We start from the raw sequence: 13,219 nt of genomic DNA on the forward strand, positions 1-13,219 counted from the left end.
TTTCAAGCTAGAACTAAAACACTCAGATCAGACTTTTCTGACCTGGTTTCTGACTTTATCTTATCTTGTTTTCCTTCCAATTATAAAGCGTAAGTTTACCATAGTCTTGCTTTGATGGAGTAATCAAATGAGTCAAGACTGTTAAAATTCAAGTTTAAACTCCCAGAAGCCCTTTAAACTCAAGCGTTTATCTTTTTATAATGTTAATCATGCTAGCAATGCGTTAATATTTAGCAACATGTTATCATGCTGGCAATGTGTTAAATCATGTTGACAACATGTTTACCATGTCACCACCACTACGCAATGTGTTAAATCATTCAAGCAACATTTTAAATCATGTTAGCAATGTGCTAATTCAAATTTGTACCATGCTAGCAACATGAAACAATTCCTATCTATCTGACGTGGGGTGAAAGGTGCAGACAATTATAGAGGCACTAAATCCAGAAGTTATGCTATATATTCCCCAACTCTTATGAATCATTGTAGTACATGCCCGAAAGTTCAAAGGAAACTACAAAAACTTGCATTATAGCAATCCAAGATGGCGCCGCGGATGGCTGCCTCGGTGTGGAGCTCTCCAGCTATTGTGTTGTTTTTGTTCGTTTGTTCTGCGTTTAGTCATTCTTTTCCTATCAGTTTCATCAAAGACGAACTACTGGACATTAGGAAACGCACACCAGAAACCTTTTCTACAGTTTTTGATTATTCGGACGTTTTGCTGGACATTCTCGTCGGAGGGGCAGCGGTGTTGTTCAAACGCGCGTTGAGACGCAAACGAGGGAAGCGAGCCGGCGCGCTGGTTAAACTCCGCGAGCGCGGCCTGCGCACTGCACTCCCCAGTATTCATCTCGCGAATCTCCGATCCCTTCCTAACAAAACGGATGAACTTCTTCTCCTCACCCACACTAACAAGGATTTTTTAAACTCTGCTGCTTTGTGCTTCACTGAAACCTGGCTGAGTGAAGCCATACCGGACAACGCAATACATCTGCCGGGCTTCCAGCTGTTCCGAGCGGATCGCATCGCGGAGCTAACGGGGAAAACGAGAGGTGGTGGATTGTGTTTCTACATTAACGAAAGTTGGTGTTCAGATGTAACAACACTGAAGAAGATGTGCTCTCCTAATTTAGAGGCACATTTCATAAACTGTAAACCCTTCTACTCGCCTCGGGAATTTTCCTCTTTCATTCTCGTGAATGTTTACATCCCTCCAGACGCGTGCGTGAGCGCGGCGCTACAACAGCTGGCTGAACAAATATCTGAAACGGAACAAAGGTACCCAGACTCTCTTTTAATCATTCTTGGGGATTTTAACAAAGCAAATCTTTCCTGTGAACTACCAAAATACAGACAGCACGTTACATGTCCCACCAGAGACAGTAATATACTGGACCACTGTTACACCACAATAAGAAATGCGTATCACTCCGTCCCACGGGCAGCTTTGGGGCTCTCTGATCACTGTTTGGTTCATCTCATACCGACCTACAGGCAGAAACTGAAATCAGCTAAACCTGTGATAAGGACTGTAAAAAGATGGACTAATGAAGCAGAGCAGAATCTACAGGCCTGCTTTGATTGCACTGATTGGACTGTTTTTGAAGCTGCTACCAATGATCTGGATGAGCTCACAGATACTGTAACATCATATATAAGTTTCTGTGAGGATACATGCATTCCTACCAGGACATTCTTATCATTCACTAATGATAAACCATGGTTTACTGGGAAACTCAAACACCTTCGTCATGCCAAAGAGGATGCTTACAGAAGTGGGGATAAAATCTTGTATAACCAGGCCAGAAACAGATTGACAAAGGAGATCAGAGTTGCTAAAAGGAACTACTCTGATAAACTGAAAAACCAGTTTTCATCCAACGACCCATCATCAGTCTGGAATGGCCTGAGGAACATCACCAACTACAAGTCACCATCCCCTCGATCTGTGGACAATCAACACCTGGCTGACGATTTAAATTCATTTTACTGCCGGTTTGAAAAGCCCTCATTCACACCACACACCCGGTCCGATCTACACTTCACACATTCACCATCACCTCCTGAACTCCAATTATCACTCCCCCCTCCTGCCATCCAACCTGAGCTTAAGGTCTGTGTGGAGGACGTGAGCTGAGTCTTCAAAAAACAGAAGACTAGGAAAGCCTCAGGCCCAGACGGCATCTCATCTGCTTGTTTAAAAGCCTGCGCTGACCAACTGGCCCCAGTCTTCACGCAGATCTTCAACAGATCATTGGAGCATTGTGAAGTTCCCTGCTGCTTCAAACGCTCCACTATCATTCCTGTCCCCAAAAAACCTGCATTATATCCCGCAACATCTCGACAGACCAGGGACTTATGCAAGGATCCTCTTTGTGGACTTCAGTTCGGCCTTCAATACCATCATGCCTGGTCTTCTCACAGCCAAACTGACCCAGCTCTCCATACCATCCTCGATCTGTCAGTGGATCACCAGCTTCCTGACGGACCGGCAGCAGCGAGTGAGACTGGGGAAACACACATCCAAGACACTCACAATCAGCACCGGAGCCCCCCAAGGGTGCGTTCTCTCCCCACTGCTCTTCTCCCTGTACACTAATGACTGCACTTCTAAAGACCCCACTGTCAAGCTCCTGAAATTTGCAGACGACACCACTGTCATCGGTCTCATCCAAAACGGTGACGAGTCTGCTTACAGACTGGAGGTTGAACAGCTGGCTGCCTGGTGCAGTTATAACAACCTTGAGCTGAACACGCTCAAAACAGTGGAGATGATCGTGGACTTCAGGAGGAACAGCCCAGCACTCCCCCCACTCACCATCATGAACAGCACTGTGGAAGCAGTGGAGTCATTCAGGTTCCTGGGCACTATCATCTCTCAGGACCTGAAGTGGGACAATCACATTGACTCCACTGTAAAAAAGGCCCAGCAGAGACTGTACTTCCTTCGCCAGCTGAGGAAGTTCAACCTGCCACAGGATCTGCTGATTCAGTTCTACTCAGCCGTCATTGAGTCTGTCTTGTGCGCTTCCATCACTGTCTGGTTTGGTTCAGCTACCAAATCAGACATCAGGAGACTACAACGGACAGTCCGGACTGCGGAGAGGATTATTGGTGCCCCCCTGCCATCCCTCCAGGACCTGTACTCTTCCAGAGTGAGGAAGAGAGCAGGTAAAATCATCACAGACTCCACTCACCCTGGACACCTCCTGTTTGAACTGTTACCGTCAAGACGGAGACTCAGATCACTGGCCACAAGAACATCTCGGCACAGGAACAGTTTCTTCCCACAGGCCATTTCCCTTCTGAACAGTTAACACACCTCCCAAGGCATATGCCTCTAAGTGCAATACTCCCACTGTTTAGTGCAATATCCCACAACTCAGGTGATACTTATATGTAGATTTATTTATTTATAATATTCAAAACACTGTAAATAGGTTCATAATCTGTAAATCTGAAAATGTCTATTCTGACTAAACCCAACTGTGATAGTTTTATTCTCATATATTTATATTTTTATTTTTTATTCTTATAATTTGTAGTATTATGTTTCATGTTGTATTTGTATATGTACACTGGAAGCCTCAATACCAAAACAAATTCCTTGTGTGTGCAAGCACACTTGGCAATAAAGCTCTTTCTGATTCTGATTCTGATTATAGTTAAATACGTTTTCTAAATGCCTCTTCCCTCTCCCCCCTCCATAAAAATGGTTGAGTCCGATGGAAACTGATTAGGGACCCTAATCGCAACTCCCAGCCCAATATATTGAACACAACCAGTCAGAAAACTGTTAAAGTTAGAAAAATTATAGTGCGACTGACTGAAAATGTCGGGATGTAGTTTGTTGGTTTGTAAAACATGCAAAATAATGTGTCAAGGACCGCAGATCTGCCGCTGCTGATGTGAAATGTTTAAGGTAACAATACTGTCAAGAAAACGTGAATAACTCCTGATGGTACATAAGCTTTATTTAATGAAATATTATGTTGTAGCATATTACGCTATCTTCATCAAAAATGAAGACAAAAATACATTTAAGTGGTTTTATTTTATATTTGCATTTCCCCCCATGAATGTTTACCTCAGCTGTTCGACACAAGACTGACTAGAAAGACATTTTAGATTATATTGCTAGTAGGCCTACTTAAAAAATTAAATTGTTTTATTATTTTATCTATCTATCTATCTGACAGTCTATTTATCGCCTTCAAAACATTCAAACTTTAAACATTATAAATGTCAAACTTTATAATGAAAACCTTCAAACTTTCTGGTCTGGCTTTCTCAAGCCAACTTCAAAGTTTGTCTTGACAAACATTAGTATTTATGACTAACTTCTGAATTAAACTGTGGTAGGCCTAATGCTTTTTTTTATGGTAAACTTGTTATACATGTGTACTTACTATAATGAATTATGCAGAATTACAACTCTAAACCTGTCCATAACCCTCTAGTAAGTACTGTTAATTATTGTTAATCAGTAATTAATTGCATTCACACATGATATTGACACCTTGAACTGAAGTGTAACTGAAACTGTTAAATTTTTGACAGTTTTCAATTTTATTAATTGATTGTTGACTGTCAGTCAGTCTCATAACAGGATTATGATATTCTGATTAAGAATTATAAAAGCAGTGATCTAATCTCAGGGTAAAATGTTAATTTCTGTTTTAATCCCAAAGGTATTTCTTATGAATTTTTATGACGCATTTCCGCCACCAACTGGAAAGGAGTGTGGATTTAATAGAATTTAATACTTTTATTTATTTGAACTAAACTATTGTTGTGAGCTAAACTCTATTAGCTTGCTCTGCTTTATAAATGACTGATGTGTAATTCTGGCCGGTGTGAAACAATGATGTCTTGAGATCATCAACTTCAATAACTGTAAACATTAAATTACAATGTTATATTTTCATGCATTTTTGTTTGTTCTTGTTAGCAAAGGTTTGGCGGACACATATCAAGTGTTTTGTACAATCTCTTTCTTCCAGGGAGCAAAAAAAGGTGAATATTAGTGACTTTTATTTTTAATCACATCTTTTCTTTCCACATAATGAAAGTGAGGGCAAGTCTGTGATTCTTTCCTAACATCTCCATGCATGTTTATCAGTTTAAAAACAACACGAGGATCAGCAAATGTATTTCATTATATGGGGATGAATTATTCCTAATTAAAAAAAAAATAGAGAGAAAAAAGAATCAACTTGATGCACATGTGATTACACTAATGACACACTAGATGGCGACATCGAGTAGAGGTGTAGACATAACCTCAAATCTCAATAGTACATTTCTCAAATCTTTTCAGAACATTAATTTCTTAAACCATTTCTCAGACAATTTCCCACTCCTTAAACAATCTGAATGGGAAATTGTTCTTGAAAAAAAAAGAAGCTAACAGACCTGTAGCATTTGTTCCCATATTATACGTGTTTGCAGAGAAGTTTGAAATACCTAACTAAGCTACTTTAATAATAGTAGTATTACACTGTATTTCAGTTATCCAGTTAAGAAACCCAACATTGGCTATTTGAATGGAAAACATTCCATTATTACAAATCAAAACTGTATCCTTGCAATTGGTTTTGTTGATCATGCATCTTCACTGCTGTTCAAACACAGCCGTCGTGAAATGTGTGCTCATTCTCTATTTATAAAGCGTGCACTCGCACAGATATGATCTTAGACGCTAAAATCCACGCCAACATTAATTTTTTTAAAACGCTCTTCGATGTGAAAAAACAGCTTATAGCGCTCCGTCAGGGTCTAAGCAGACATATGCACTTTTCCTTGTGGCAGAAAAGTACTCCAGCGGTGCTTCTCATTTCTTATTTGTGCATCTCGTTTCCTTTCCTCGCTTCCTTTCTTCGCGTCTCAGCTCCTCCTGTATAAATAAATAAATCAATGTGGAAATAAATAAATGTAGAAATAAATCAATGTGAAAATAAATAAATGTAGACATAAAAACATATATACGTAAATGAATGTGCAAATAAATAAAAGTGGAAATAAATAAATGTATAAATAAAAAAATAAAAAAATGTGTGAAAAAATACAATTATACATTAAAGGTTGTATCAGTGATTTCAGGCCCAAAAATAAATGTCTAATCTTTCCTAACGATCCGCTAGCTGCCCGCCCCATAAGCATGCCGTCCAAAAACCTTGTCTCTGTAGGCAGCGTAGGCTCTGAGATCTGCACACAAAACAAATGGGACAACCACCACCCAAAACCAAAATAAAGTGTTCCAACCAATCACTGACAGGGGCTGGTGTTGTGAGGTTTTGCGCTCGTGCACTGCTGGACGCGAAATCGGAGCAACACCCGCCCCTGTCAGTGATTGGTTGGAACACTTTATTTTGGTTTTGGGTGGTGGTTGTCCCATTTGTTTTTGTGTGCAGATCTCAGAGCCTACGCCGCCTACAGAGACGAGGTTTTTGGACGGCATGCTTATGGGGCGGGCAGCTAGCGGATCGTTAGGAAAGATTAGACATTTATTTTTGGGCCAGAAATCACTGATACAACCTTTAATAAGGAAATAAAAGTATAAATACTAATTTCTTTGTACTTTTTTACATTTCTTTGTATATTTATTTATGTATTTCTTTATTTATTTTTGCTTTTTTACATTTATTAATAATAAATAAATATACGGCATACATCAATAAATATACAAAATGTGTGAAAAAATACAATTATACATAAGGAAATAAAAGTATAAATACTCATTTATTTGTACTTTTTTACATTTCTTTGTATATTTATTTATGTATTTATTTATGTATTTTTGCTTTTTTACATTTATTAGTATATTTATTTATGTATTTATTTATGTATTTTTGCTTTTTTACATTTATTAGTATATTCATTTATGTATTTATTTATTTTTAATTAAGTCAGCTTTGGCATTCCATAGGATACGAGGGAAGGCTACAAGGAAAGAAAACGAGGACGGAGGAATCGAATGAAAGCTTTTTTTATACATTGGAATACTTGATCACTCGAGCGTCACTTCACAGCGTCATCAGCAGCGCTCAAAGGATCTGCCCTTATGTTGTTGAAGCTTGTTTATTTAAGAAATTCATAATGAATAATAATAAAGCAAGAGACCCTGTTGAAATATGTGAGGTGTGGATTATATAAACTGCAAAGGTAAAGTATAAATTAAAAAGATTGTGACCGATGTGAAGGGGGAGGAGAATTGATACGTGCGTCACGTTTAGTCGATAAAACACTTCCGCATAGGATACACCTGTGTATCCTCGCTCATGACTCCTCAGGAAGCCTCCTCACTCCTCGATCCTCGACTCCTCGCGGTGCAGTTAGAGAATTGAGATGTCCTTCAAGATGGCTGAGCTCGATCGGTTTCCGGGTCATAGGATGGAGGACGGAGGAGCGAGGAGACGAGGAGGGATATTGAGAAGCACCCCAGGTGTTTAGAAATCTGAGCAATTCTTGCTGTTTGCCATTCTCAGCTAAAGGATTTTGACTGGCGCTCTTTTATATGTTAAATACTTAATTAGGCAGAGTTTAAAAGGTGGAGATCCGAAACCATTCCGTTTCAGGACGATTTCAAGATCATTTGCGATTTATAAATTTTTTGTGTGTAGTCTACGTTTTCTGAATCACATGTACGCATTTGAGAAATTAACGTGAGATCAAATGTAGGACGATTTCTACGCAATATTTACACTGCAAGTCTTAATGCACAGATCTGATCTTCAAATAAAATTTTTTTTTATTTTTTTTATGTTGTCTAGTCTGTTTATGTTAGGCCTGTATTGCATCCAATATCTGTGTTTATCCCCGCCCAAATTGTAAGCTACTGTCGGTGATCCTGGTTGACCCTCAGGTTTTGAATGGCCGCTTTATATAGCCAATATCATTTATTTATATAATTTACGTCAGGTGGTACCATGATTATGTGCCAGAATGCCCTAGTGAAAAAAAACTATATCAAAATGTATTTAAAATACATTTAATTCATACTCAGTCCATTAACCTATTTACTGACATATCACTTGAGAATTACTGATTTGAGTATTATTATTAAACTTTATTTGGAGCACTTCTTAATTACACAATGCGCATTTATTATCTGTCACGGATACACCAGGTTCCACCATCACTCCCTCACAACGATCCCAGTCACCAGATCGAGGCTGGGTGAAACAGTTGAACAAATGTGCCGTATTGTGTCGAGGCTTCAAAAAACCTGTCTCCACACTGACCCCTAGTGGTCACACCATTGTAAATGCATAAAACACCTTTTACAAATCTATTGCAAAATTTTATTGAAAGTCAAATCTTTCAAATGCATTTATCTCATCTAATAAGATTATCAAGTGTCTATATGTTCTTTTATCAATTGTCTTTTGTTTTGTTTGTTCTATGGATGGCTCAGATAAACAGGCCAATAAGAGACTATTAGCTACCATTGTTAATTTTAATTATACTAATGTCTGATTAATATGTCTACAAATGTATAAAACTGATCAGGTAAAACCCACAGACAATTGTTCATTGGTTCTCAGTGGTGACTCATGAGTCATGTGTTTACAGAGATCATCGCCCCCAGCTGTGAACAATTGAAATTTCAAACTGTCTCGAAACGTTTCAAAACAATTATGATGTAATGAAGCCTCGTTTACTGAAATCACGTGACTCTGGCAGTTTGATACACGCTCTGAACCACTGATTCAAAACAAAAGATTTGTAAAGGTTTGGAAGCTAAGGTGGTGTCCACCTTACTGTACTTGTGTCTCCAGAACTTGTCGTACTCTATTGATTTACTCAGTTCACGCTGAGAACGCAGTCCTGTAAACTTGGGTTCCGACCACATTAGTTCCAAATTGGAGGAGAGGTTGATCATGTTAATTTGATAAGAAGGCGCACAACACTATTTATAGGTAGTATATGCGTGCTAGAACGCTTGTTTTTCAGCGGGAATGCAATTCATCTGCTCAAAACAACACCAATTTGACCAACTGCGTTAAGGCTACACTTCAACCAGGACAGTTATTGTAATATAGGCTGCACACAAATTAATGTTAATGTTAATTAAAGAACAAGGCTAGTAAACGTCTCCTATAAACTGCATGTTGAAATATGACCAGCACTTAAACATGAACACAAAACACCACACAAATGGTAGATTTCATGAGGTTAACTTCTACCCTACTTGTGGTTAGTCTGCACAAATACTTTATTTAAAGGGGCCGCAAAAGCGAACAAGCAAGTTGATCGGTATAGTTAGTAGCACTTTTTTTTTTTACCACAATAAAGTACTACCAACTATACCGATCAACATACTTGTTTGCTTTTGCAGCCCCTTCAAATAAAGTAAAAAAAAAGACTAAGCATTCGATCTACGTCATAGTGTCAGAGCGTCCACGAATCTTTGCCTTCCGACAGTAGGACCTGTATCCTTGTCATTGTTGATCAGTTCTCAAAAGTATGCCAGTTGATTCCCCTTAAGAACCTTCCCACTGCCAAAGAGACTGCACACCTGATGTTTAATCAAGTTTTTTTTACTGCAGATTTGGCCCTCCAGAGGATATAGTATTGGACAGTGGCCCACAGTTCATCTCCTGTGTCCGGAAATCATTCCTCTCCCATGGTTCTCGGTGTGACTGTCAGTCTCACCCCTCTGGTTATAACCCCAAGATGAAAAGGAGTATCTAAGAGATCTGTTGCTTCCTAAGTTTTTATTTTTATTTTTCCACCTGAGATTGCCACCACTAACCTACGACCAGATATTGTTTTGTGGTCTGGATCAGCACGCAATGTTCAACTGATAGAGTTAACAGTGCCATGGGAGGATGCGGTAGATGAGGCATATGAGAGGAAGAAACTGCGTTATGCTCATCTGGCAACTGAGGCAGAACAGCGAGGATGGAGAGTCCAGGTTTATCCAGTGGAAGTGGGTTGTCGAGGTTTTGTGGCACACTCTACAACCTGGTTCCTCAGAGACGTCGGATTCAGTGGCCAAGAGTTGCGTCGCACAGTAAAGAACTTATCTGAAGCAGCAGAAAGGAGCAGCAACTGGCTGTGGTTGAGACGGAAAGATTCTAGCTGGCTGTGTACAGGCCGCCATGCTACGGTTTCATAGATTTCTTGAAAACTTGAAGAGTCTGTTGGTTTATTTGTATAGGTTGTATAGTATTTACAGTCATTACGTTCCTGTGTATATTGCATGAATGACGGGTGGTTGGGCAGATATTGTGTTTTGTGGTAGGTGGTATGCCATACGGAACCGTTGCCACTGAAACTGCATATTAACGCACCAGTGGGGCTCGACAGCCTTAGTCAAATGGGTTGGCGCGTATGGTTGGGTTGCGGAGAGATTGTGAGATTGTGGTTAGGTCTCAGCTGCAAGAGGGAAGTAGAGGTCAGTAAGCTGGGCTGAGTTGAGTGGGGGACGGAGGGGGGTGACTCTGGGACGCCAGAGTCACTGTCGAGCCCTCTTGAGGTGTCGTGGGCTAGTCGACGAAACACTGAGGACGGAAGGTGCCCACTTGGAGACCCTAGAGATGTTCCCTACTCCGCTCAATCCAGAGGGTTGTTATGGGGGGACCGCACTGTGGTCGCAGCCGTTGTGTGTGCTGACGCGCAATACACTGCAGCTATTAACACCAGACAGAAGGAGATTCACGTCACCAGATGGAAAGAAGCGTAAATGGATGGAGAAGCATAGGTTACTGTAAAGCTACGTCTTAGTTGGTGCTTATCTTGGCGAAAGCCGAGTACAAATCAGCATGAATTTTTAACACCTACTCTCGTGTATTGGGAAATCAGAACCTCCTGTCATGGCTACCAGAACTCCTGGAACCAGTTCCTCCCCTGGGCCGAGCACGCTCAGAACTCCCTCAAACAGGGATCCCTCAAACCTTTAGATATTCCAGTGGTTGACTACTGGTTCCAGGAGAGTGAGAGGGTCTGGGACTCAGCTCATCACCATCTCCAATGAGCAGCTCGATACCAGAATACTGATGCTCCCACCAGAACTCGGGTAAAAGGTATGACTCTCCACTAGAGATATTAACCTGCGCCTGCTGTGTACACTGAAAAAAAAGTGTGTTGGATTTACATGATTTGATAGTGTACATCAGTCCCACATGAACCAATTAAACAAACATAATTTATTCATGTAACTTCAACATCATGAAAGTAAGTTATTTTAAGTGACACAATTAAGTAGTCTCAAAATGAATTTTAAAAGGCTCCCTGATATGATACATGTATTCAAATTCATATATTCATTCATCCAATAAAATTTTATTTATTATAGTCACCCAGTTGAATTTCTAAACTATAGCCAGCTATTAGCTAGCATTAGCACTTGTTCACATCGAAGATTAATATGCTCCTTCTGCCAAAACATTCATTATCTGTGTTGTTGAATCAGTCCACAGCCTAACCAAATGCTCCACTCTTCTCCACAAAGGTAACTCACTGTAATTTAAATGGTTCTAATAATTCCAAGTTAATTCACACTATCAAGTCTTCCCCTTTTCTCATTTTCTGAAAAACACATAAAATAACACATAATTTCAACATTTATTCTCTCTGAATTCAGCCATATGCAAAGCATGCTGGGAACTAACAAGCACCACTCACTTTCAGTTAATGCAACACAAATCATTCATGTAATCCAACACAAACGAATTAGGTAAACTATGATAAAACATAAAACTATGAAACCATTTTATTGAAGTGTTTTGATATGGAGAAATAAAATTAACTGAACTATTATTTATTTTAACATTTGATGCCCTTTGTTGAGTAGGATGATTAACAACGTCAGCATTAATACAACATCAGTAGAATCAGCAGGACTCAGGAGACATGTATTGCACAGTTGTCTTTGTTTTCTCTGGTCGAGCGCGGAGCAGAGCTTACATATCAACTGTCTGGAAAGGCTAGAGCCCCGTCTACCAGGCGTCTCTATGCCCTGAAATGGTCAGTGTTCTCCGGCTGGTGCTCCGCTAGACACTTTGAACCTCAGTCGTTCAAGGTATCAGTGAGTCTCTCCGTCCTACAAGAGCTGTTAGACACGGGCCGTTCCCCATCCACGCTCAAAGTATATGTGGCATTCATAGCAGCTTATCATGCTACAGTGGCTGGCCAATCACTGGGAAGAAATGACTTGGTCATACGGTTCCTTAAGGGGGGCAGGAGGATGAACCCCCCTAGGCCTCCTTCTGTACCATCTTGGGACCCATCCACGGTCCTTGGGGCCCTGAATGGTCCTCCATTTAAGCTATGGGACCGACCACCAAGTCTCATTAGCCGGTTGAAACCGGTTAAACGATTAGTTTAAAATATGCCACGCTATTTGAAATAACAGCCATTTCGAGCCGTGCCTGCAATTTCGCAACTCTGTTGCATCTCTCTGCCGCTCTGCCGCTCTGCCTCCCGCTCACACACACACACACACACACACACACACACACACACACACACACACACACACACTGCCCCGGGGCCGCCCTTCCACTCACGTCACTTTTTTTTTAAATCCCCTACAGCGAGAAACATGAGTCCCGCAAACGCGGTGCCGAGGAGCTTGTATGTAATCGGGGGACAAATGGCTCCTTAGTTTCTAAATGGTTTAGGTTCAAGGTGATCGCGTTGAAAAAAAGGCGTTAGTCTAGCGTTAGAAGCTCATTTGAAACATTGCCACGACTCATTTACGTCAGCATTAATACAACATCGGGGGACAAAATGAAAGCTCCGAAGAGGCGCCGCTTTAGTTTGAGGTAGTGCTAACAATAATAAAGAAAGATGATGATCATCATCACCTTATCTGTTACCACTGAAATGTAGATGTAATGTTTTTCCAAATCTAAGCCCATCTTATGCGGAATGTTGTCTAATAGACTGCAACACGATAAAACCAATGGATAAAACAGGCACCTTCAGAATGCGTAAAAGACAGACCGGGCAAGGTAGGTCTAACTCACTGTGTGCTTTCTAATAACAGACAGAACAAGTCGCGTTTTCAGGTGATACATCATAGATGATATAGGCCTACTGTATTTAAGCACTGTATCACACAAGTTGCAACTTACATCTGTGTCATTATTTTTGGTGAAATGGTCCCACACACTACGTTTCTTTACACGCTTCATCCTGTCGTCTGCCCTGGCTCTAACCTCGAGTGTTTTAGCCTGTAGCCTTTACTTTTTGCAAACCTTGTGAG

The sequence above is a fragment of the Siphateles boraxobius genome, unplaced genomic scaffold, assembly GCF_051911475.1.
Source record: "Siphateles boraxobius isolate OS27281-9 unplaced genomic scaffold, OSU_SipBor_1 48, whole genome shotgun sequence".
NCBI lineage: Eukaryota > Metazoa > Chordata > Actinopteri > Cypriniformes > Leuciscidae > Siphateles > Siphateles boraxobius.